The sequence below is a fragment of the Dermacentor variabilis genome, chromosome 3 (genome assembly GCF_050947875.1).
Source record: "Dermacentor variabilis isolate Ectoservices chromosome 3, ASM5094787v1, whole genome shotgun sequence".
NCBI classification, from domain to species: domain Eukaryota; kingdom Metazoa; phylum Arthropoda; class Arachnida; order Ixodida; family Ixodidae; genus Dermacentor; species Dermacentor variabilis.
In genome coordinates this window covers 162,247,971-162,274,641 of record NC_134570.1, presented here as the reverse complement: position 1 = coordinate 162,274,641, position 26,671 = coordinate 162,247,971, and the positions used below count along the sequence as shown (strand labels likewise).

At 47.9% G+C, this 26,671-nt stretch overlaps 1 pseudogene; it reads right to left on the bottom strand.

Annotated features, from left to right (window-relative positions):
• Nucleotides 1–23,625: 23,625 nt before the first annotated feature.
• On the bottom strand, nt 23,626–23,805 carry LOC142576940 (U2 spliceosomal RNA; annotated as a pseudogene).
• Nucleotides 23,806–26,671: the final 2,866 nt, after the last annotated feature.

Genomic DNA, 26,671 nt, shown 5'->3' with positions numbered 1-26,671 from the left:
AGCGACCACTTCGTCATACTGCTAAGAACATCAAAAGAAAACGAATAGCCACCACAGACTCCTAGGTGGAAGGTTGATACAGCCGACTGGGAGAAATTTCGAAATCTCACTAGTATCTCATGGAATGAAATGTCTTCTTTAGGAATTGATGCTGCTGTGCAGAATTTTACAGCCTTCATTAGAGATGCCGCATCTAAATTCATATCAGAAGTAAGTTGCTTGGCATGCAGACGATGTGTCCCGTGGTGGAACGACGAATGTAGCATCGCCCGTAAGAAGCAGAACAAAGCATGGGGGTTGCTACGCGCTTCTCCCACTGCAGAGAATCTTATCAACTTTAATAAAGTAATGTTCGAAGGCAGGCGAACCCGCCAACAGGCCAGAAGAGAAAGCTGGCAGAAGTTTTTATCGGGCATCAACTCGTACACAGATGAGGCCAAAGTTTGGAACAGGGTTATTAGGATAAGAGGGCGACAAGCGCCATTCACTCCCTTTGGTAAACACACAAGGCGATTCCCTGCAAGATCAGGCAGACTCACTTGGGAAGCACTTTGAGAGCGTGTCGAGCTCAACCCATTATTCTCTGTCCTTTCTCAAATATAAACAAACAGAAGTATGTAAGCCACTAATTAGAAAATCCAGACAAAACGAACCCTATAACTGGCCTTTCAATATTGCCAAGTTGAGAGCTGCCTTGAACACATGCAAAAGCACTGCACCGGGACCTGACAGAGTCATGTATGACATGATCAGAAACTTACATACTGACACACAAGTTGCACTACTTGCACTTTTCAACACTCTGTGGGCTGCGGGATACCTCCCATCTACATGGAAAGAGGCGATTGTGGTTCCTGTCCTGAAGCAGGGAAGAGACCCCTCCTTGGCAGCAAGTTATCGTCCGATAGCTCTTACAAATTGTCGGTGTAAGCATTTTGAAAAAATGATTAATCACAGGCTCATACACTTCCTTGAATTAAACAATATACTCGATCCCCATCAGTGTGGCTTCAGACAAGGGCGGTCAACAACCGATTATATTGTGCGCATTGAAGGATACATTCGCGATACCTTTGTACACAAACAGTATTTCCTCTCAATATTCCTTGCTATGGAGAAGGCATATGATACAACATGACGTTACGGGATCTTGCTAGACTTGTCGGGAATGGGAATCTGTGGAAATATGTTGAACATAATTGAAAGCTATTTGTCCAATCGTACCTTCCGTGTAAAAGTCGGCAATGCACTATCACGTCCTTTCACGCAGGAAACTGGTGTACCCCAGGGAGGCGTGCTCAGCTGCACTCTCTTTATCGTTAAGATGAACACACTACGTGCTTCACTACCAGCTGCCATTTTTTATTTCGTATTCGTAGATGATATACAAATAGGCTTCAAATCCTGCAACCTCACAGTATGCGAAAGACAGGTTCAGCAGGGCTTAAACAAGGTGTCCAAAAGGGCTGACCAAAATGGAATTAAAGTCAACCCCCACAAAAGTTCTTGTGGTCTCTTCACAAGAAAGAGAGGCCTGGTCCCAGATCCTTGCGTAGAACTGGGCGGACAACAAATTCCTGTAAACAAAGGTCACAAATTTCTTGGTGTTATCCTTGATTCCAGGCTTACTTTTATTCGTCACATAAAATCTTCTTAAAGAAAAATGTCTTAGAACAATGAACTTACTTAAAATCATATCCCACATAACGTGGCGTAGCGACAGACAGTGTTTATTGAATATTGACAGGAGCCTAGTTAGATCACGGTTAGATTATGGTGCCGTAGTATACCACCGCACCGAGCGCGCTTAAAGTGTTAGACCCCGTTCACCATCTGGGTATCCGTCTGGCCACTGGCGCATTTAGGACAAGCCCTGTTGAAAGTCTATATGTAGAGTCGGATGAGTGGCCACTCCATCTTCAGAGAAAAAACATCAGCTTAACGTATTTTCTCAACGTTCGCTCTAATAAGGAACATCCGTGTTTCACAACCGTTAACGACTTGACGTGTGAAACACTTTTTCATAATAGACGCTCTATGAGACTTCCTTTCTCACTGCGTGCAAGATAAGTTACCATGGAAATGGATGTTCCAGTTCTTGAACATCACTTAATGCCTCCAGCTAAGCTAGTACCGCCCTGGGAGTGGCAGGTGATAGACTGTGATGTATCCTTTGTGGAGGTCACAAAGCGTGCTCCTGACGTCGAAATCGCTATGCATTTCCGTGAACTGCTGTTCTTCTGTTCCGAATTCTACACAGATGCATGAAAATCACATTCTGGTGTATCTTATGCTGCTGTTGGTCCCTCTTTTTCTAAATTTGATGTGTTGCAGTTTGATGTTTCTGCAGTGAAGATACCCTTAACGAGTATCTTCACTGCAGAAACCTATGCCGTACTGTCTGCAGTAAAACATATAAATAAATTAAAACTTTACAGAGCAATAGTATTTACAGACTCATTAGGCCTTGTAAAAGCGCTTAACTCTTTACAAAAGCATACAAATCCTGTTTTCATTGAACTTTATTCGCTCTTATAAAATATTTATCTATCACATAGACACGTAGTAATATGCTGGGTGCCTGACCATAGGGTCATCGAGGGTAATGTGTTAGCTGACAAAATGACCACATCACTCGCATCACTAACCACTTTTACTACGGCTGCTGTCCCTGCCAGAGATCTGAGGCCTTTGTGAAGAAGGGAACTGCGACGACACTGGCAGCGTATGTGGAACGCAGAAACAAATAATAAACTGCACGTTATAAAGCCACAGTTAGGATTTTGGCCCTCTTGAACAAAATCTCAGCGAACAGATGTCTTATTCTGTCGCCTCAGAATAGGGCACACATTTGGTACCTAAAATTTTTTGTTTATTGGAAATGAACCGCCAACCTGTGGTCGATGTGGTGAGAGGCTTACGTTTCTCAACGTCCTCTTGGAGTGTCGGAAAGCCGAATCTGAAAGAAACATTTTCCACTTGCATACCGTTATTACATCGCTCTACCCCGGGCTATATTTCTCGGTAACGAACCGTTTTTTAACACCAAGGCAGTCGTCAACTTCTTAAATGATGTCGTTCTGCACGTTATAAGCCCATTAATTTCGTAGAGCATCCTCGCTCTACAGGATGCCGCTGCGATAATTGTTTAGAATAGCACATGCCTGCAGGCCCTTGTTTCTCAAGGGCTCTAAGGAGGCAGTAGTGCTCTAGCATATCTTATATAACCTGATACATTTTTAGTCATCATATCATTCTTTTTAAATGCGTCCTAATGTTCATAGTACACGTCATAAGTCATCGCCATAATCTTATTATACAGATTTTACGCACTTTAGCGCGTCCATTTTTAAGGCCCCTCTACAGCCACGTCACACCATCTTCATAGAACGCATAATTACACTGCGAACTCATTACCACAGACATGGCGCTCTTTGGCCATACTGGCCCTTGCGCCATAAAACATCAAATATCATCATCATCAATGAAATCGAACACTTGCAACGAACGGAGCAATCTAGAATAGCATTTGATACAGATAACGTACAATAGAGATTTTTGCGTACTTCTAAGCTTACAACCAACCACATTGGCGAACAAAAAAGCACCATATTACGGAAGAGTAAGCCCTAACATATGGCCAGGCCGAGTAATAAAAATCTGTTTGCGAACTTGAGAAGATCAAGACAATTATACCAGATTATTACAATATATACAGCAAAATAAACAGCAAGCTTACGATGCGCGCTATTATCACTTTCAACAAACATAGGAATGACCTGGCTTCGAAACGCTTAAATACGCAGCATCACAGGCAGTACAAGTATGCAGAAAGCTATGGCAGTACGTAAAGACAATCAGTCCTGCTGAACACACAATTATTGGATAATATCTACAGCTTGCATAATAATTCTCTGCCGTTGTGTACAATGCCATCGTGCTGATTTTTGCTACCACGTCACGTGGCAAGCTATAATCATGAAATTTTTTTTCGTGCCTCCGAAGCCAGTCCCGCACGCTTTGTAGTGCATTTAGTGTGTCCGTGTGCGAGTATTACGACGCTTCCGCTTCGCAATGCTCATGTCGCTAAAACATGTTTTACTGCAGCGTTTAGGAGAGGCAACAGCAGCACTGTCATGACGAGCGTGACCAGTTCAGCGAAGGTGTTTTCAACCTGCGCGTCCCTGTAAGGACCGACTTATGACCAGAAACGATCGAGTTTATTCGTCCACTGCGGTTCGCAAGCGGACACGACTTTCACGGAATGAAGCTGTGACGCCAATTACGTAATTGGCTCATCTATTAATTTCAGTGCATGCTCTAGAGAGAGGAGACTGAAGATAGGAGGACTGAATGTTTTTTAGAAGCCGCTGGCGCAGCTGGTTGAAAGAGCTCCACAATGAAACGTCGAGAGCGAAGGCTCTTCTTTCCAAATGCTCTTTCCCTCTTCCTCCTCATCGTGGCGTGGCAATCGTACGTCTCGTAGTGCTGTTACAAAACGTTGACCAAAGTACCGATTTGGGTCGAGATGCTCGTTGATATTCACCGTTAACACGTTGTATCGGGTAGTTGGCAAAGATGCTTTTGCAGCTGTCAACTTTAAAAGGTTCATCAGATCTTCGAAAAATTTCATCGAGTCTAGCTTTTTCCACTTGATTGGACTGGCTGACGCGCTGAAGTTCCGCTAAAACCCAGCTCAGCGCCGGTACGTAACATATGTCTTGGTGGTCACCGTACATTTGCTAAAGTATCGTTGTTGTGGAACAATTTTTGTCTCTCTGTGCTTTTTCAAGAACTCCCATGTGTTTAATCCATTGGAGAAGTATCCTATTTACTGCCCTGTATATTGACAACCACCTTGTGTCACAGGCCAGCGGTATAGTAATCAGAGTGTCTCTGCCGTTTATTTCGCGGTATAAGCTTTGGTATTCCAGCTTCCTTGTTTAGGAGTGAGGAAACCATCGGTATGCCTCACTCTCCAGAAGTGCTATATCTCGCGCCAAGGTATACGCATGGGAAACTGCAAGCTGAAGAGAATGGCAGACACCTCTCACCAAAACAAGAAGAGAAATTTCTTTTCTTAGTCGAGTGCAGACGCCACAATGCACGCCCATACTGACGCTTGCATTGTCTACTCCAATGGCAACAAGGTTTTTGGGATTCAAACCTTTAGTCCGCTATCTTTATGAAAGCGCTGAGGCGATGTCTTGTGCATAGCACTGTTCGACTTCATGTATGGTAAGGAATGTCGAAACGAGCTCACCGTTTTACATGGAAGAATATGTGATTAAGATGCCTAGGACCTTGACGATATTCATATCGGTCGACTCACCGACTAAAATGCTATACTTTCGCTCGTCAATACCTTCCTTTAGCGCTTTCTTAAAATGCGGTCCAAATAAATGATTTATGAGATTACGGAAAATAGGCGGAAGGGCGGAGGTGGAAATTCGAGACAAACGAGAAGCCAAAAAAGCGGGAGCCAATGTTTCGACAAGTGGATTTGTGTTCTTCAAGGCCTTGGAAAAAGACAAGTCCACCTGTCGAAACGTTGGCCCAGGCTTTCACCTTGTTCTCGTTTTGCTCTTTATCAAATTAGTACACGTTGTGCGGTGAGCCTTGATCTTAGACCTGGCTATCTTGAAAGATCGTCTTGCAAGCATCTCCCATGCAGTCGGCAGTATTTATTGCGCAATGTTCAGCAACAAAAAGAGCAAAGATGACTTCGGCTTGCTGCACAGGATTTGGCGTTACACGTGATTTGACGTCAATTACAGGTCCTTTCGGTGGCACACATGCCAGGTGTTTCGGACACATGGCGTGCTTATCGGTGCTGACTTTCTTCCCCTCGATAGGAAATAAGCGAAATTTGCAGAAAGCCTTGTAATGGTCCTCGGATATCGCCATGAGCCACTACTTGTACTTATCATCTTTAAGCCTGCAGTATTTGAACCACTGTTTGTACAATTTGATCTTGTCTGCCATGTTCTGCGTGTCTCTAGTAATCCTAAAACTACATGTACGGGGCGCTCTCAAATTACTTTTCACAATAAGGTTAATTAAAAGAGGAATTACCAACCACACGTATAAAAGTTAACTGTTCGACAAAGCATTGTAACACATGCAAAGCAGTATCTGAAATCAACGCGGCCACAGAGACAGTCCGATGACCTCAGGATGAAGATGTGGCCGTCCTGATGAGTGGAGCACTGTCGATCCTCCGCGCTGACTCGGCGTCAGCCGAATGTCGCACGGTAGCGCTTCTCCAACGAAATCTCGAAGAATGGAACAAGGAGAGCCACTGGCTGGCCATCAATTGCGTCGAGACCCCGCAGGTCGCACGGTAGCGCTTTCCGAAAACAGAACTAAGGCACGGGTTGGTAAGCAGCGATTGCCGCTTCGAACTTATAGGACATGGTGTGTTTCTTCGTTCGTTCGCACCGAGGCATGCAGCCACACAAACATCTATCCTCGGCGGTACTATCGCCCCCGCACTCTCTCGCCGGCGCGCATATCCCCATTGGTCTGGAGGCAAGAGACTCTCCGAAAAACACGTAGAGCTTCTTAATCGTGATGGCGACGCATGTAATTCTTCAGGAAAGGGAGAATTTTGCACGAGTTGGTCTACACTCTCTCCGGGTGTCACCAGTGGATTTTTCTCACATGTTCTCGTACATTCCACGGCGTGAGACAGTCAGTGTTCGTTCCCATGGATGTAGCTTCTTATATATACACTGATTTCTTTGACACCGGCGAAAAAATCTCAGTTCAAATGGAATTAAAAACGGTAGCATCATCGAAAATGGGCAGTGCACCGCAGAGGGAATAACAAGGGGCATTAGGGCGAGTAAATGAACGCGAAATGCCCCAACCTAACCTCGATTTCTGTTGTAACAGAGTACCCACTGATTCATTCAAACTTTGGCATTAATTTTTGTCACGGTCCTACTGTCTGCACACGACCGGCCGTGAGAGCGACGCACCTGGAGCAGCTCTGATTTGCAAGGTACGTCAAATGAGTACAAACGCCAGCTCCCGCGCGTGAAAGTGGCCTCAGCACGCCGCACTTTCGCTACCCATAACGGCGCCTTTTATGGGTTTCAAATGATCGCAATGGATGGATACCGGATTAAAGCAGATGCTGCTGCTTGTAGTTGGAAGCGTCAGACATATCCGCAAGACTGGTGGTCACTCTTCCAACCAATCAGAGAGACAGGTGTGGGGGTGCGGGGCGCCTCATGGTCGCCGCGCAGAAATGTTAAGTGTCTGAGGCTCTTCTTGTGTCCACGAGCCGTGTGAGTAACAGCAAAGCTGAGACATGAATACGCACATGTACGATATTGTACGACGAGCTCATGGGATGCTCATTGGATGCTCATGGGACCACCGCGCCATAAGCGACATCCGTCAGAATGCGCGCCGCATCATTGCCTCTCATTTGTTTATGTGTTCTGTTCCTCAGTGCGGCGCCGAGGCACACACGCTCGCGGTCTTCCTTGTTTTGTCTCTTCCTCTCTCTTTCCAACAGTTTCCTTCTTTCTCTCGAAACGTGACATATCTTGGTCTCGTTTGTGCCTTATTTAAAAGTCTTTTAAAAAGCGCTCTATGCCCTGTGCCAGTTGCATCACCGGTAACATACATGTAGCAAATATTTTTTTGCGCAAGAATAGTGATTCAGAAATTTCGCTAGACTAAAGCTAGACTTAGCGAAAAAGCGAGATTTTGAAAAAAGAGCTAGAACAGGTACTCCTAGCTAACTGAAGTTTTTGGTGGCTTGTTGAACCCAAAAGTAGCTAGATTTTGCTATAAAATAGCTAAATAGGCAACACTGTGTGACGTGTGTCTGAGAGAGCTCAGTCGGCGCCCGACGATGAACGCGCCCCGCTGCTTGTTTGTAGACAGCACGCACCCTTTGCATTATCGTCTGCGCCTCGGCGTTGATAGCCCAATTAACGATCGCGAAGGAGGAAAGCGGGCGAAATTGATGGATGGATGCAAAACTTTAATGAAGGTCCTGAGGTACTCGACTCAGCGCGCGCTACGGGCCGCTCCTACGTTGGAATAGTCAGGCCATGCCCGACCGCCGCATCGTGGGCCCTCTGGACAGCCCATAGTTCAGCTCCGGCATCTGGCCTCTAGATAGCGGAAAGCCACTTGTCCTCATTGATTTCTCTGTGCCTCGTAACGAGGCGCAACGCCAGAGCATGTGGTCTAGGTTAGCTAAGTCATTGCAGCGCCTGCAAGAAATATTGGCATAGGTGTCGGGCTAAAGCGTGTGGAAAAAAGCCGGGCCGGGATACGAGCCTGTTTGCAATAATCTGAGGCTCAATGCCTGTGCTCTATTTAACTTCTTGTGTTGAAGGGGAAAGTCTCTCCTGCCGAGATAAAAGTGCTGCGTAATTTCATTGTATGTGGTCGGTAGATCTCTGTTCTCCACCACTGCGGGCCGGCGTTGGAGTTCTCCATGGTCGCGTAAAGCGAAACCTCGCGTCTTTGAGTGGGCCAGCTCGTTGAAGTTTGTGGGGCATCCCATGATGCATCCCATGTGAACGGGGAACCAGGTGAGAGTGTGGATGCCGATGCTTTTGCCGTCGAGGATGCGACAAGCTTCCTTACACACGGCGCCAACGCTGAAGGCGCGGATCGCTGCCCTGGAGTCGCTGAGGATATTGGCATGTTTGTCGTCCAGGAGGGCCACGGCAATGGACACTTGCTCGGCCGCACGCGACGACGTGCTTCGTACCGGAGCGGCGTTAACGGTCGAACCCCTGTGGTTGATCGACACTACCGTGAAATTGTCGCTGTTGGCATACTGGGTCGCGTCAACGAAGCAGCTGCCGCTAGAGAGTTCTGTCGCATGGCGTAGGAGCTCCACCGCCCTGGCCTTTCTTCCTGCTACGTTGTCTCTGAAGCGTTTAAATGGCAGTGGTGTCCCAATCCCTCGAACGACGTTGTAACCGCTAGGTCCACATGTGAGCCTGATCTTCAACCGCTTTTCGATAGTAGCAGTTGACCATGGTGTACCAAGCATCGTAGCCCTTCCCATGCATTGCAGCTGGCCACTTCCTAAAAGTTCTCCGCAGGGGCGTCTGCGTCAACAGGTGTTTGGTGTGTTGCGACACCACGTGCCCGAGCACACGAGGGTTGGGCCCACCCGCGTGTAGCCGTGCGTGGCTTAGCCGTGTACGGGGAAAAGGGGATCCTGGGGGTATAAACGATGCCGGGTGTTTGGACCTTTAGGGCCCCTCGGCGGAGGCAACACACCTCTTTGGCCTCGGCTTCACGTAGACGGCACCCCCGGACTGACCCACCGGGGGAAATCGGTAGCTGCCTTTTCCTGTACCTGTCTCTCCCATCAGCCTTTGTCTTTCTCTCACTTTCCATCTTTCCTGTGTTCCCTTTACTTCGAATATTTCTAGGCATTAAGGGTTAGCCTTGTGTGAGTAGCCAACCTAGGTTATTTCATATTTGGTTATAGTGGTAATGTCCAGCTGGCGTTTGCAGGCCGTGTTTCACAGGTCCTGCAGCGTCCCCTTGTAGGACTCCACGGTGGGTGGCTGGCGTTACTGCCGAAATTACACTCTCTTATGGCTTCTTCCTTCCCCACATTACCTGATCGCTCCCTCAAGAGGGGGCGCACTGATAATGTCTTCGAGTTTCTTGCCCGTCAAAAAGAAATATTCCCTCACTTCCATCTAGTCCACTCCGAAACACCAGACAAACCCATGCGAACAATCTCACCATTCCTCGTGCCCAAGTCTGTTACCCAAGTTTTTGTTACAAGTTACACAGCATCCAGGATGGCAAGCGGCGATCTCCTCTTGGAGCTGCGCCACCAGAAACAATATGAAATGCTACCCAATCTAGTTTTATTTGGTGACGCCAAAGTAATAGTAGTTCCGCATCGTACCATGAATACCATCCGTGGCGTAGTGATCTCTTGGATTTGACTGAGGCTGAGCTCTTGGAGGGCTTCAGTGAGCAGAACGTCATCAACGCTAAGCTAATTAAGATGGGGCCTGATAATAAGGAAATACAGAACAAACACCTGATACTTACTTGTGGAATAAATGTTCTGCCCGAGTCCATCGAGGCCGGGTATGTCAAGCTCTGTGTTCGCCCATGTGCCTAATCCCCTGTGTTGTTTGCCAGCGTTTAGGTCACAGTTTACAGAGCTGCCGAGGCCGCCAAACCTGCGCGACATGCAGTGCTCATGAGCACAGCTCTGGATCTTGTGAGAACCCTCTCCATTGAGTAAACTGTGAAGGGGAGCACGCTGCATACTCGCGGTCGTACCCATCCTGGAAAATAGAGAAAGAAATTGTGACTGATAAAGGTAAAAGAAAACCGAACTTTCAAGGAGGCACGCAGGCGGGTATCCTACCTGCCAAGGAACACATTTGCGATGTGACCCGTCAGGGGGCGGCGGCACAACTGCTTCCGGTGGCAGTCCGGCCCACACCCAGTGAGTCGGCAGTGACGTCACCTCCCCCCCCCCCGGCGGTTCCAGATAGCGCTGCTCCGCCAGCCCAGCAGAAGGGGGCAGCCACCTCCGGGCAGGTAGCGTCAAAGGTCTCGTCCAACGTACCGAGGCCTTCACGTCAAACAAAGCGCTCGGAAGAGCGCGCGTCCAGCGCCTCGCACGAGGCGATGGACACAACCACCAGCATGACGGCGCGACCAGCTCCGAAGGAGCTGCGAGGCTCTCGCCATCGCTCTAAAAGAGACAAAACCCCCGTCACGGCGCCTGCAAAGGTTCCGTGAGCTAACCCTCGTCTCTTGACACACAGCACTAAACACAAATATCATAATGCATACACAAATACTGCAATGGAATGTTAGAGGACTTCTGCATAACCTTGACGACGTTAGAGAAGTCCTACACAAACATAATCCAAAATTGCTGTGTGTTCAGGAGACGCATCAAAAACGTACATACACAAACTTTCTTCGCCAGTATACCATCTTCCGCAAGGACAGTGATGAGGCTAAAACCTCGGGCGGCGGTGTAGCAATCCTCGCAAACAAGTATGTAGCTTGTCGCCAGGTAGCCTTACAGACACCCCCCGAGGCAGTGTCAATGAAATGGGTTCTTTTCAATAAGTTGCTAACTGTCTACACCATAATTATATATCCCGAAGCTATCACCTCCAAAAAGCCGATTCCTATAACCTCATAAAACAGCTCCCGGAACCCCACATACTTGCGGGCGATGTTAACGCTCACAACACGTCGTGGCGAGACGCGCGTTGCGACGCAAGAGGCCGACTCATTGAAAACTTTATTCTAACCTCTAGTGCCTGCCTGTTTAATAAGAAGGAACCAACATATTACAGCATTCAACACAATTCATATTCATCCACTGACCTACAATAGGCTCCGCTTCCCTTCTCCCTCATCTAGAATGGAATGGGATGAATAATACATTTGGAAGTGACCACTTCTCAAAAACCTTAAACTTAATAAAGCAGCATGACAACCCTCCCCGTCTTCCCATTTGGAAATTAGCATCGGCTGACTGGGAGCATTTTAAGGAATCAGCTCATTGTAACCACATTTTATAAACAATTTTAGTATAGACGATGCTGTCGCATATTTTAACGCCTTTATTTGTGATGCTGCTGAAAAGTTTATCCCGCGAACGAATGGTGGTTCATCGAAAAGGCGTGTTCCCTGGTGGAATGATGACTGTAGAAATACACGAAAAAGGCAGAATAAGGCATGGGGAATATTGCGCAGATCGCCGAATACAGAAAATCTAATTGAATTTAAACACATAAAATCGCAGGGAAGGCGGATACGACGTCAGGCGAGGAGAGAAAGCTGGGCAAGGTTCCTTTCAGGTATAACTTCGTAGAGACAGAAGGCGCAAGTTTGGAATGGCGTAAGGAAGGTAAAAGGGCACCAAATAAATCCGTTGACTCTGGTGAACGATCAAGGGAATACCTTATAAGAACAGGCAGACACCCTAGGGGAGCACTTTGAGCATGTGTCAAGCTCAATACACTATTCAAAATCCTTCATCAAGTACAGACAAATGGAAGAACTTAAGGCATTTGAGCGGAAATCCCCACAAAACGCACCATACAACCCTCCTTTCTGCATTGCCGAGCTGAGAGCTGCCTTGATCGTATGCAACAGCTCTGCACCAGGACCTGACAGAATATTGTACGACATGATTAAGAACGTACACACCTACACACAACTGTCACTACTTGCACTTTATAACACTATTTGGGCTGTTGGATATCTTCCACCTGCATGGAAAGAAGCGATCGTCGTCCCCGTTTTGAAGCAGTGTAAAGATCCTTCATCAGCGGCAAGCTACCGCCCGATAGCTCTCACGAGTTGCCTTCGTAAGCTGTCTGAAAAAATGGTTAACCGTTGACTCACACATATGCTTGAAATGAACAAAATACTTGATCCCTACCAGTGTGGCTTTAGAGAGGGTCGGTCCACAAACGACCGTCTCGTGCGCATTGAGGGAAATATGCGTGACGCGTTTGTACACAAACAGTTTTTCTTATCGATATTCTTCGATGTGGAGAAGGCGTACGACACAACGTGGCGATACTGGATCTTGCGCGACTTGTCAGTAATGGGCATCCGTGGCAATAGGCTAAACCTGATAGAAAGTCATCTATCGAATCGTACCTTCCGAGTGAATGTCGGGCATGTATTCTCACGTCCATTTCTACAGGAAACAAGTGTACCCCAGGGAGGTGTGCTCAGTTGCACACTCTCTATAGCTAAGATGAATACACTCCGCGCTTCATTACCACCAGCTATATTTTATTCCGTCTACGTAGATGACATACATATATGTTTTCAATCCTGTAACCTTGCAGTGTGCCAAAGACAAGTACAGGAGGGATTGAACAAGATATCTATGTGGGCAGACGAAAATGGGTTTAAAATCAACCGCCACAAAAGTTCTTGTGTTCTCTGTACAAGAAAGAGAGGCTTGGTTCCAGACCTGTGCATGGAACTGTGCGGACAAGAAATACCTGTCAACAAAGAATACAAATTTCTAGGTATAATACTTGACTCTAAGCTTACTTTTATCCCACACATAAAATATATCAAAGCTAAATGTCTGAAAACAATGAACTTACTCAAAATACTATCACACACAACATGGGGTAGCGACAGGAAATGTATAATAAATATTTATAAGAGCCTCATTCAATCACGGTTAGACAATGGCGCCAAAGTATACAACTCTGCCGCCCCGAGTGCACTAAGAATACTGGATCCCGTCCAGCATCTGGGTATCTGTCTGGCCACAGGCGCATTCAGAACTAGCCCCATTAAAAGCTTATATGCAGAATCGAATGAGTGATCACTCAATGTGTAGAGATCTTACGCCAGCTTCACATATTTCCTTGAAGAGCACTCTAATCATTAACATCCATGTTGTGAAACTATTAACGATTCGACATGTACTGCACTTTTCGGTAATCGACCCTCTATGAGACAGCCTCTCTTACACCGTGTGATGGAGCTTAGCGTGGAAATGGATGTTCCAGTTTTCGAACACCGCTTAATGCCTCCAGCGAAGCAGCTACCGCCTTGGGATTGGCAGGTGATAGAATGTGATATATCTTTTGTAAGAGTTACAAAATACGCACCAGTGCTCGAAATACGAATGCATTTCCATGAACTCCAATTGAAGTACTGTTGTCCGGAATTCTACACCGATGCATCAAAATCGCATGTTGGTGTGTCTTACGCGGCTGTTGGACCCGCTTTCCCTGAAGCAGGTGTACTGAACGCCCTTACAAGCATGTTTACTGCAGAGGCCTACGCAGTACTGTCTGCGCTAAAACACGTACAGAAATTAAAACTAGAGAAAGCGATAATATTCAGGGACCCGTTAAATGTTGTAAAAGCACTAATGTCCTTAAGAAAACACGAAAATAATATTTTCATTGAGCTTTACTCTCTCGTGTGCAATATTTATTCGTCTCGTAGACATCTGAGAATATGCTGGGTCCCTGGTTATAGATGCATCGAAGGCAATGTGCTGGCCGACCAAATGACCACATCATTACACCTCCCCCCCCCCCCCCAAGCTGGCAATTCCACCACTGCTATTCCTGCCACAGACCTCAAGCCTTTCTTGCGCACGAAACTGCGAAGCTACTGGGAGCGCATGTGGGACAAAGAAACAAATAAGCTGCACTTGATTAAGCCAAGGATAGGTTTCTGGCCCCCCATTACAAAAACAAGACGGTATGACGTCCTGTTCTGCAGAATAAGAATAGGACACACATATGGTAGTCACAATTTTCTGCTTACTGGCAACGAACATCCTACCTGTGGTAGATGTGGTGAAAGGCTCACCGTCCTCCACGTCCTCGTGGAGCGTCGGGAAGCGGAAAGAGAAAGAAGGGAACATTTTCCTCTAGCATACCGGTATTGTCTCTCTCTCCATCCCGGCATGTTTCTTGGTAAGGAACCGCTTTTTACCACCAAAGCTGTCTTAGGTTTCTTGAGTGATGTGGTTTCACATGTTAATAGCCGAATGGTATCGTAGCGCATCCTCTCTCTAGAGAATACTGCTGTGATAGTAGTCCTTGTATAGCACACGCCTTCAGGTCCTTGCGCTTCAAGGAATCTGTTAGGGCAGTAGTGCTTTTCGAATTTTTATAGAAATGACCAATCGTACATAGTAACTCTATTACAATGCACCTTTCGCGTCCTTGGCACACTTCATAGCCATTGTCATAGTTTTATTACATGCAGCGCTTTCACACTTTACAGTGACCATCTTTTAGGCCTCTTTACAGCCCCGTAATATTTATTGCTAGTAATATATCGCTTCACTTGATCTAATTACCATTGGCTTGGCGCTCTTTGGCCAAACCTGGCCCTTGCGCCATAAAACTCCCCACATCCTCATCATCATCCCAAAAGTGGCGACTCCATCTCTTCAGGAGGTATTTTTGTTGGACTGCAGCATTCTTCTGTTGCTGACAAATAGACAGTCTTCGCTTCTGGCTTTGCAGCTCACCCTCTAGTTCTACGATACTCTTGCGCACAGCAGCCACATTTGTTGTCGAAAGAAGCTCGTTTGATGAACTCCGTAGTAGAAACAAAGGTAAAAAACGAATCGTAGGACATGAGCAGTAACATAATGTGTAATTTTTCAAGCAATGGAAATCTCTTATGTTGACTTTGGACAATCTGCTTTTAATTCAAACAAGAAAAGTTCACAGTCAACTTGAGCTGCACATCCTCGGAGAAGGTTGTGGCTAGCCGAACTAGGATGACTTTGGATGGCTCGCCATACTGCAGATGTGTGGCTGGGCAGGGAGGCAGCTAGGAATCCTGACTGAAAAATGTGGCAAGACAATGCCGTATAGGAGATGGAATGACAAACCAGCTTTGCAATAAACATTTGTAGTTGCATGAAAAATGTATCCCCCACTAACCCTTTATCTGTGCCCGTGATTCTTTGACACAAGCTGAGAGCTGCGTTGCAGTTGAACTTGAGACTTCATTAGCTGTACTCAGCTGCTTATACAAACTTAGGTCAGCCTAACGCAAGCAGTGTAACGCTCCACTTACCTCACCCCTCATGCATTGAGGCGAGCGGATTTAAAGAAAGCGAAATCCATTTACGGAGGCAAGCATATCGAAAGACAACTGAACGATCCAGTTTGTGCTAGCGTAATACTAGCTGTATGTAATAATTGCGAAATTAGTCATATCATAAGAAGCCAACAAACACAGACACCAAGGGCAACATAGGGTAAATTACTTGTGCTTAATAAATGAAATAAACAAACGATAAATTCATGGAAATGAAAGTAGATGAAAAAACAACTTGCCGCCGGTGGGGAACGATCCCGCAACCTTCGCGTTACGCGTGCGATGTTTAATTATTCTGCGTGTTGTAAAGTGTGCTCAATGTGCCATGCAAGGACTGGTTCTTGTTCCTTCGGAGTCGGCATATCTCTGTTCCTGTAATTCATTTTCCAATGTTGACCCAGCTGCGGCGTTAGAAAAAGTTAAATGATTATGTCGTTGACTTACCCGTCAAGAGAGAAGCACACATTCATTTGATTTAGATAAGAATGTCAATTTCTAATTTTAGCACCAAAATTAAAGGTCATAAATGAACAAATTTAAAGCGCTCGGCGCGGTGTCATTAGCGCTACCTACGCCTAAATTATTTCCACCGCCCGCACAAGCCGGCATAGCCAGCCATGCGCAAGTTGTGCGAACGTTCAACCTTTAAACACCAGTGTTCACGGCCTTCAGACTACTCTGCTTTCATTAGCGATTGAGGTTGATCAGAATCAAACATATATATCCTATTTGGGTTAAGGACAGACAAAATCAATGGCGACTGAAGAATTACCGTGTAGTAGCGCTCGTTCCGAATTTATTTTTATTTAGATCGATACAATTCGCAAACTAAAGTGCCCTCTGACAGCGGTATGAATCGCCTTCACCGATTAGGGCACTCGCCTGCCTTCGTGACGAACGAAGCGCGAATAGCACGTTGGCCGCAGCCAGGGATGGTTCTCGCTGCTTCAGCTCGTCTTGCGATTTTAAGCAGCCAGACCAAATGTCATCCTCATGTCATAAGTCGTGCAAAAATGGGTGCCTGGATATCAACAGTATCGCTCATTCTTGACACGCCAGTGTCATTTGCCCTGAGTCAATAAAGAAACAGAACGCACATGGAGCAAAGCAAACGAGCCAGTGTGGGAAGACGCGCCCGGGAAACACTGATCTCAAGCCAAATAAACGAAAAAAAAAGAAACGCTGCCACGCACGTGGTGTGTGGCGTTGCTGAAGGCAGCGGCGCAGAAGCTCCTCCCTAGGCGGGTGATCTGTGAAAGAGCTTCTCCCCCTTGCAAAGCAGAACGATGGGTGGATTTCACAGGAGTGAGTGCAACTTTCGTTAAAGATCCATATTGTCACGTGGTGGTGACGTTGAAGAACACAGTAGCAATACTGTGAAGGACAAAACTAACCTTTATTGGGCGAACCTGTGCCCACAAAAACAGGCTACACTTATAGCACAACGATAGCGGCGAACACGGTCAGCGATCGTCGAAAATCTGATCAACGGGTCAAGCGCGTCGGCTTTTATACATCAAGCGTCGAATGTTCCAGACTAATCGTTGGCACCCGCGTTCCTTCCACAAAGTTCTACACCATTCGCGTCAGGCGATGAAATCAGATAACATAAGGTTCGGCGACAACAGACAGCGAATAGAAGCATCGATAACTTTCTAGAAACTTCGGATACATCCAGGCGCGTCCCGCGCGGTGCGATAACATTTGTTAGGCGGTGAAACGGGGTCGCCCGATAAAGATAAGTATACGTGTCATTACCTCCCTCTTAAAAAGCATCTACCTGATGCTGCAAACAAACGAAAGTAATAAAGAAAAGCACTCGTAGCAACGGAAACAACAAAATAAGGAAGTTCGTCAGCGTCCGTAAAAGGCTCTACAGCCCAAGTCATCCTGAAGGATCCTTTATATTCGCTAGCCAACACAACACGTGATGGTCGCTGAGGACTTTGAATGGCCTGCCGTAAAGATAAGGGCGAAATTTAGCTGTAGCCCAAACGATGGCGAGGCATTCCTTTTTTGGTCGTAGAATAGTTGCCTTAGGCTTTTGACAGCGACCGGCTAGCGTAAGCTGTCACCTGTTGGACCCCGTTTCTCCTCTGGACTAGGACAGCAACGGGGCCTAGGCTACTGGCGTCAGTATGGATTTCTGTATTGGCGTACTCCTCGAAGTGCGCAAGTACAGGCGGCGACTGCATGTGTCGTTTGAGTTCAAGTGCGTCGGCTTGCGGTTTCCCACTTGAACTCAACATCACATTTAGTTAGACGTGTCAACGGCTCAGCGATGCGTGAAAGTCCTTGACAAAGCGCCTGTAGTAGGCACACATGCAAAGGAACCTACGCACTGCCTTCTTGTCGATGGGATGCGGGAACTGTGCGATGACAGCTATCTTTTGGGGGTCTGGACGGACACCAGATTTGCTGATTACGTGGCCTAGGAACAGAAGCTCATCGCAAGCGAAGCGGCATTTTTGCGGCTTCAGAGTAAGCCCTGATGACTTGATGGCCGCTATTACTGTAGCAAGCCGCCTGGGGTGATCGTCGAAGTTTCCGGCAAAGATGACAACGTCATCCAAGTAAACGAGACAGGTCTGCCACTTCAATCCTGCTAAAACCATGTCCATCACGTGCTGGAACGTTGCAGGCGCCGGGCACAGTCCGAATGGCATAACCTTGAACTCGTAGAGGCCGTCTAGGGTAATGAAGGTCGTCTTTACGCGATCTCTTTCGTCGACTTCTATTTGCCAATAGCCAGACTTGAGGTCCATCGACGAGAAGTATTTAGCGTTGCAGAGCCGATCCAATGCGTCGTCTATTCGTGGGAGGGGGTATACGTTCTTCTTCGTGATTTTGTTCAGACGACTATAATCGACGCAGAAACGTAGGGTTCCGTCCTTCTTCACCAAGACAACAGGAGTTGCCCATTGGCGTTCGGACGGCTGGATGGTGTCGTCGCGCAGCATTTCGTCAACTCGGTGCCTTACAGTCTCACGTTCTTGTGTAGAAACTCGATATAGGCTCTGGTGGAGTGGTCCAGCACACTCTTCGGTTATTATGCGATGCTTTGCGACTGGCGTTTGTCGAATCCTTGATGACGTCGAAAAGCACTCATTTTATCGTCGAAGTAAGCTTCTCAGCTGTTGTTGCCTAATCATGGTGAGACTTGGATTTATGTCGAAGTCTGGTTCGGGAACTACGGTCATCGGGGTATATGCGGCAGAATCCGAGAGGACGAACGCATTGCTAGTTTCCAGAATTTCCTCGATGTATGCGATCGCCGTGCCCTTGTTGATGTGCTTGAACTCCTAGCTGAAGTTTGTCAGCAACACTTTCGTGTTTCCTCGGTGAAGTCGAGTGATTCCTCTAGCGACCCAAATTTCACAGTCCAGCAGTAGACGTTGGTCGCCTTCGATGACGCCTTCTACGTCAGTGGGTATTTTTGTGCCGACCGAAATAACGATGCTCGAGCGAGGCGGGATGCGCACTTGATCTTCGAGCAAACTCAAGGCGTGGTGACTACGAGATCTCTCCGGCTGTATCGCTTGATCTTCCGACAGTGTTGTCGATTTGGCTTCAGGTTTATGATTGCGCCGTGTTGGTTCAGGAAGTCCATGCCGCGAATGACGTATCGTGAACACTGTTGGAGGATAATGAAGGTGGCAGGGTAAATCCGATCATGAACGGTAATTCTTGCCGTGCAGATTCCAGTCGGCGTGATGAGGTGCCCTCCAGCGGTCAGAATTTGAGGGCCTTCCCATGCGGTCTTAACTTTCTTCAACTAGGCGGCGATGTGTCCACTCATTACGGAGTAATCGGCCCCTGTGTCCACTAAGGCGGTAACTGCGTGGCCGTCGAGAAGCACGTCGAGGTCGGTGGTTCTTTGTCTGTTGTTGCAGTTAGGTCTCGGCGTCGGATCACGGCTGCGTCGTGTTGAACTGAAGCTGGAACATCGCGGCGTCAGGTCGTCTTTCGTCGTCGTATGCTTTGGTTCCAGACTTCGTCGGGAGGGCGGCGTGTCGTTTTGTCGTCGACGTAGTTTCTTCGGTAACTTCGTCGGCGGCGGAGGATCTTCGTCAGTTCGACGAACAGCAACCGCACCTCCATCGGTTGCTGCTTTTAGTTTTCCGGTTAGGGGCTCACTGGCTGGCCCCGGGCTGGGCCAGTGTATGGTCGGCGCTGCGGCGACAGGTAGCGGCATGGTGATGGCGAACGCGACGTTCGTCGACAACTCCACTGAGTAGCGGCCAGGTAGTCGGTGATATCGCGAGGCGTTCACCTTGCTGCGGGCGCGGAGCGTTCGCGGCGAAACCTCACAGTCCCATCTCCCGGTATGGGCATCGTCGGTAGACGTGGCCCGCTTCACCGCAGTTGTAGCAGAGCGGGCGCTGGTCAGGAGCGCGCCTAATGTCAGTCTTCCTCGGGTAACTGTGCTGGGCGACGGGTGGTTGTGCTGTCGGCGGCGGTGGTGGTCAACGGAATTGCGGCGTTAGGGGCCCTGGCGCAGTCGTGGAGGGGGACCCTGACGGCGGGCGACGGCGGCGTAGGTCATCGCTTGCGGCTCAGCTGCGGCGATTCAGGCGCTACTCCGAGTTGTTGTTGGAGCTGCTCACGTACGGCGTCGGCAATCGAAGCCACTTCAGGCTGTGATGATGGGAACAGCTTCTGCAGCTCCTGCCGCACGACAGCTCGGATAGTCTCACGCAGATCGTCGGTGACCAGTGTCTGAACTCCGGCGTAGTTTGTCGAGTTCGTTCGGCGGTCGAATTGCCGGTTTCGCATCTCGAGTGTCTTGTCGATGCTGGTGGCCTCGCGAAGAAACTCGTCGACGGTCTTTGGTGGGCTTCATACCATTCCGGCAAAAAGTTCCTCCTTCACACCATGCATGATTAGGCGGACTTTCTTCTCATCGGGCATTCCAGGGTCGGCGTGGCGGAACAGACGGCCCATTTCCTCCGTGAAAATCACGGTTGTCTCAATATGTAGCTGCGCCCTGGTTTCTAATAGCGCTTGAGCTCGTTCTCGGCGCACGACGCTTGCGAATGTCTGCACGAAGCCGCTTCGGAACAGTTCCCAGGTCGTTAAGGTGGCTTCTCGGTTCTCGAACCACGTCCTGGTCGCGTCTCCCAATGCGAAGAAGACATGTCGCAGTGGGTCATCGCTGTTCCAGTTGTTAAACGTAACGACTCTCTCATACGTCTCAAGCCAGCTTTCAGGTCCTGGAAAGTTGAGCCGCGGAACGTCGGAGGCTCCCTGGGCTGCTGCAGCACGACGGGGGACGCTGGGGCTGCCATTGGGGTGGACTTGGTGGCGATCTTCCTAGTCGTCTCAGGCAAAAGTCCGTGCTCCGGGGGCAGTCCTTGCAGCCAGTGGGCGACGTTGGTGTCTTCCGCGTGAGGGCTTGGGTCACGGCTTTGTGGGGGCGTCCGGTACATAAACGCAAAGCACCTCCACCAGATGTGGTGGTGACGTTGAAGAACACAGTAGCAATACTGTGAAGGACAAAAGTAACTTTTATAGGGCGAACCTGTGCCCGCAAATACAGGCTACACTTATAGCACAACGATAGCGGCGAACACGGTCGGCGATCGGCGAAAATCTGATCAACGGGTGAAGCGCGTGGGCTTTTATACATCAAGTCAAATGTTCCAGACTAATCGTCGGGACCCGCGTTCCTTCCACAAAGTTCTACACCATAGAGTTACATATTAGTATACCTAGAGGCAAATATGGCGCTGCGATCGTGCAACCATCATGGGAATTATGGGAAGTACAGGCTTCGGATTGGCATTCTATTGACTGGCGAACTAGTCTACAAGTATTTTTTGGGCAGTTTTTGTTTCGCTCCAAGCGCAATTGCTATAACCTGCAGTGGGACAGTGCAACGCAAAGCTCTCTGCCTGTGTTATGTTGCTTGGAGTGGCGTAAGCGCGCTGGGCCAGCGACTGGGACGATGCTTGTGTCGCGGTGTGGCGTCGAAGCCCTGACGAGAAAGCGGCGGCATCGTAAACGTTGAAAGAACATGTTTTGAGCGTTTTGACCTTGGTTTGTTAAGTGTGTTAGGTTGGCACTGTAGCGTTACGTGCTTTATGAAACTTCAGAATACGACAAAGAAGGCACTACTCATACAAGACATATACAAGCTTCTCGTCTCTTGACAATCAAATTTTATTGAGAGCTTCATTATGCATTGCTCGTTTATGTGCTCATTGAAATGCGTGTTTAAGGACTTTGAGAACACAAATTTGTGGTAGGAAAGGTTGCTGCTTCCTGGCTGTAGTCTAGTGTCGCAGAATGGGTAAGTGCAAAGCCACTCCATAACGCTTCGGAAGCGGTACGTCAATATTGTGAGCATTATATTACCCCTTCATCTTCTTCATCTGTATATATTCATCATCATGGCCAGCGTCATCGTCTCAAGCGCGCGACCTGCGCAATAAACCGTTGAGGCTTAGCAGCTGTCTCGCGAGTGCTGGAGGCTGCTTTCGATTCGTTGGTCCTCTACGCCTTCGAGTTTCCTTTGAGCTTCGTTCAGGCCGCCGCTTGCTCTACGAGGAGGATCTTCTTTGAAGAAGATCCTCCAGGAGCCTCCGGCGTCAGCGTCTCTGCCCCACCGGTTATTCCTTCATGGACCGTCAGCACGCGGCAGCGCGATCCCACCATGTTTGCTGGCCCTCGTAGTGACGACGTTGATGACTGGCTGGACAATTATTACCGCGTGAGTGAGTCTAAGCGGTGGGATGACATGCACAAGCTTCGCAACGTCGCAGTCTACCTCACTGACGTTGCCAGGGCTTGGTTTCTCAATTACGAGAGCACCTGGCCTGACTGGGCGGCATTCAAACACCAGCTTCGGCAGAATTTTGGCGCTCCCAACGTCCGCTCTGAAGTCGCCAAGAAAAAGCTTGATGGACGCACGCAAAATATGATGAAATACTCGTAGGAGCCCATTAGCGTCCTAGTTAGCACTGCATAAGATGTGCTTCAAAGTACTTGAAGACGTTCAGCAATCGTGACAGCCGACGCAGCCTTTGGAAAGAGTGAGAGAGTTCGCAAGTGCCTGTCGTCTGCGAGAAAAGTCTCGCGTTTGCAGCGAGCAGGCGTCGTAGAAGACGACACTTGTAGCATTCCGCTCAAGGGCCCAACGCTTTGTCACAATACATTTTTATTTGCAGAAATACTTGATAAGTTTTTTTTATATAAGTACATGCACGATTCTTTTGCTGTTGCAAAGATGAATAAATAATTATTCTTTGGCGTTAAATCGTGAACAAAATCGCGCAAGTATGCATACCCTGGTGTGTCCTGGTGAAAAACCATAGCAAACCATGCGCCCATCTCAAAGTCAAAAAGCTTATGTAGCGTGTTGTACATTATATAACATACTGCAGAAATCGAATAAAATTTTACGCCATAACATTTGAGTATAGCTTTGTTTACTGCGCCACAAGCAAACGCCACTAGTCTAAAGACCGAAGTCAATCCGAAGCCTGTACTTCCCATCATTCCCATGTAGGTTGAGGCAACGCTCATGAGAACCCCCGTAGACACTAGCGCCACATTTCCCCCTTGGGTATTTATTTAGAAACTCTATGTTCTTCACCATTCGCGTCAGGCGATGAAATCAGATAACATAAGGTTCGCCGACGACAGCGAATAGAAGCGTCGATAAGTTTCCAGAAACTTCGGATACATGCAGGCGCGTCCCGCGCTGTGCGATAACATTTGTTAGGCGGCGAAACGGGGTCGCCCGATAAAGATAAGTATACGTGTCAATATATTGACCTTCTCAGCCACGTCTGAACAGAAAAGGCTGCTGCAGTAGTAAGTTGATGCATCTATGACTGTTTCACATCCCTGTGATAATGATGATGATAATGATTTATTGGCTTTTCCTTTGAAACGGAGCAATGACAAATATCCACCTAGCCTGCTTGAATTATTCAGGTATGCTGCACATGTTTTACACTGTAGCATTTTGCAGCGAAGCTGTTTGTGGCTAAGCTTCCGTGCATTTTTGTTCAGCATTGGCAAAAAACGTGGGCCGTTCCCGGAGGTAGCGCAATAACTGACCGACCGGCGGAGGAAGTGAAGCAAGCTTCAAGCATTCCGCCAAGTTGCAAAAATGAGCTTAATATCTTGGGTCCCAATAGAACCCGTATCAGATATTAAGCTGGTAAGAACAGATACTACAATTTGACACGCGTCGGCCATGTCTACATTCAAACCGTCCTCTCTTTGTCGGCGTTCCAAGCGCTTGCGTATCTACTTTCCTTCCGCCCTCCCGTAGTGGCGGTACCGTTGAAACGTCACGTGTGTCTAGTTTCCTGCAGCTACTCTGTACGGCGCTCCCGTCGTCCACGCCAATGCTTACAAAAAAATCAAAGTAAATGAGTTCATACCTTTGTTCAAAATTCTGTGTTACCACTGTGTCTTGTGCTAACAGCTTCGCTGGTAATCCACCTTCACAGAGTCGATTGGCACGCAAGCGGATCCGGTCGTATCAATCTCTTTCCTCCTTTTTTTCACCAATTATGTACACGTATCACACTTATCTCGATTACTGACGGGCTGTTACTTCCGTACACTTTAAGTCCAAGCGCTTCTGGAAGGGATTCATTACCTACGGGTGTTACTGGGTGAATTTCTCCAGATTCAATTAGGATAGGCTTAGTGGTCTTCGAAATTTTTCGTGTGTATGCTGCCGCTGCAGCAGGCAAATGTCTCATCTTGCGAATATTTGCTACACTATGTTTTTATCCTTAGGCAACCAGCTCGAGCCTCAAAGAGCAAGGCACTGCCTTTGTGTTGTGCAGATTTTTGCTTCTCGTTTCTTACTTCCCATTGTGAATCTCCGTTGTCTTACTACAGCGAAGCTGTATACCTCTACCTTCCAAGGAAATTTTCGTGTCGTAAGCAAAAACTCTTCATACGCGGGCCGATACCGAAGATAGTGCAGTACCGGCCTGACCCGTGGCGGAGATGCACTTTGCCATTAAGGGGCCCACATACACAGCTCCGCTGGTCATCCTTCTTCATAGAGTGGAAGGACACTGAGTTTTTTGTTTCCACAGTGATAGTAGTTCTATCTGCTAGCACTGATGATGAATAAAATTATTTGTGGCTGATTCATTTGTAACGGGCAGACAGCTCTAAAGCGTCCTAGCCGGATAAAATATATACATGGCGATAAAAAAGGGGGAAAATGTAAGAGGGGAGGAGTACCGACACCGTTCCTTTGTAAACGCAGCCCGACCTGGTGCACAGACATCGGCGTTTAGACACTGAATTTGATCAGTTCCCCTCAGAGTTGGCCATTCTGTGCTGTTGCCAAGTCTTCGTTACGCGCATTGCGTTATACGCCATCGCAACCGGTTCCCGCACCCCGTTCTCGCTCCGAAATCCAAGTGCTGGTGGAAGTGCGGTGCCGTCGGTGTGTCCTGGGGACAAACCGGCACACTGGAGGGCTAGGTGTTCCAAGTATTCCTCCTCGAGGCCACATGTCCGACAAATGAAGTCAGCGGAAAGGCCGAAATCCGACTGGTACCACGGTGGAAGATCAGATAAGGTGGCTGCCATGCCGACGGATAACGTGGCTGCCATGCCGACGATTTTTTCTGTCGTAGGTTACGTCTCTCTCGGCATATGGCGCGGATCATTGGGGGCTGAAATACCGTTTGCGTTGAAGGGGAAGGGGGTAAGGAGCGAAGGGAAAATTAATATCAACAAAAGACGGAGACAGGGGCGTCCAGTATTCGCGCCGCTGTTCAAGGTGTACATGATATTGATAGAACGGGCGCTAGAAGGAAGTGATATCGGGTTTAGTCTCTCACACAAGCAGGCCGGCATCAGAGTAGAGCAGCAGCATCCATGTTTGTTTTATGCGGACGACATAGTATTGCTTGCTAACACGCAAAGTGATATGCAACGTGTGGCCGCAATCTCTGGACAAGAATGTGAAAATTTAGGATTAACATTTAGCGTTGAAAGTCAGGTTTTATGGTATTCAATGAAAACCATCAACAGACAAGTGTCTCGGGATGGACGTATGCGCCGGCGCCACAGCGCGTGCAAACACATTCTGTCGTTCCTAATGGTTCCTATGCGCCTCCCACTTTCCACTCGCGACGTTTGTCGGCGTAGCGCCCCGCTCAAACGCCATCTAGACAAGAGAAGGCCTGAGCGCTCGGCGTGTGACGTCACGGAGAAGGGGCCTGCGGCGTGCGCAGGGATACGGGTTGAATGAAGGGATCGCGCCCTTATGGGCAACGTTAACCAGAGCGCAGTTACTGTTTCTTCAGGCATAGTTGAGCAGATAGTCCCTAGAGAACAGAGGGTGATCCAAGATTATTTTATTTATGCAAAGGTATTTACGCTCTGTATTATTAAAAAGCCTGTCCATAAAAATTTTAGGATTGAGAACGAATTTTGCGTAAATGATGGCAGCGAGCATGGCTTATATTGCAAAGTCACAGTGCTGCACTGTTCTCCAGAGTAGCTTCCTTGCCCTAATTTATCGTCGGCATCAAAGAGTTTGCCGTTCATGTGTCCACAAAAGTTCTTCAACAGAATGTTAGCTCTGCACCATAACACATATCTCATGACAACTTCACTGGTGTGCCCTTCTCCGCATTCGGGACACAAGTTCTATTGCAGTCTAGATCCACATATTTACAACACCTCAAATGAGTTTAGTAATATAGATACAATACTTTTGTGCAAGTATATACAAAGAAACAGCTGCCTTATTCTACTGAATACCAGCCTTTCTCTTTGCCTTAGCATTGGCACCCAATATTCTGTCATTGATCTTGCGGAAACATGAACGCATATTTTACAGCCCCAAATTGCGATTGCTCCAGCGATTGGGCACGCAACGCTTATTAGGTGTATCCTGGCATGAACTTAATCTACATTCCGCTGCAATGAAGGCTTGCCGGACACAGAACCGTAATTGCACCAGAAGCGCCGAGAAAACATGCACGGTTCACGTCCAGAAAAAGAAATTGCGCTCGGAAGCATGTCGCAGCGTGCCAGGGCTTTTCTAACCACGAAGCTATCCAAGGAGCAGCAGGGTTCC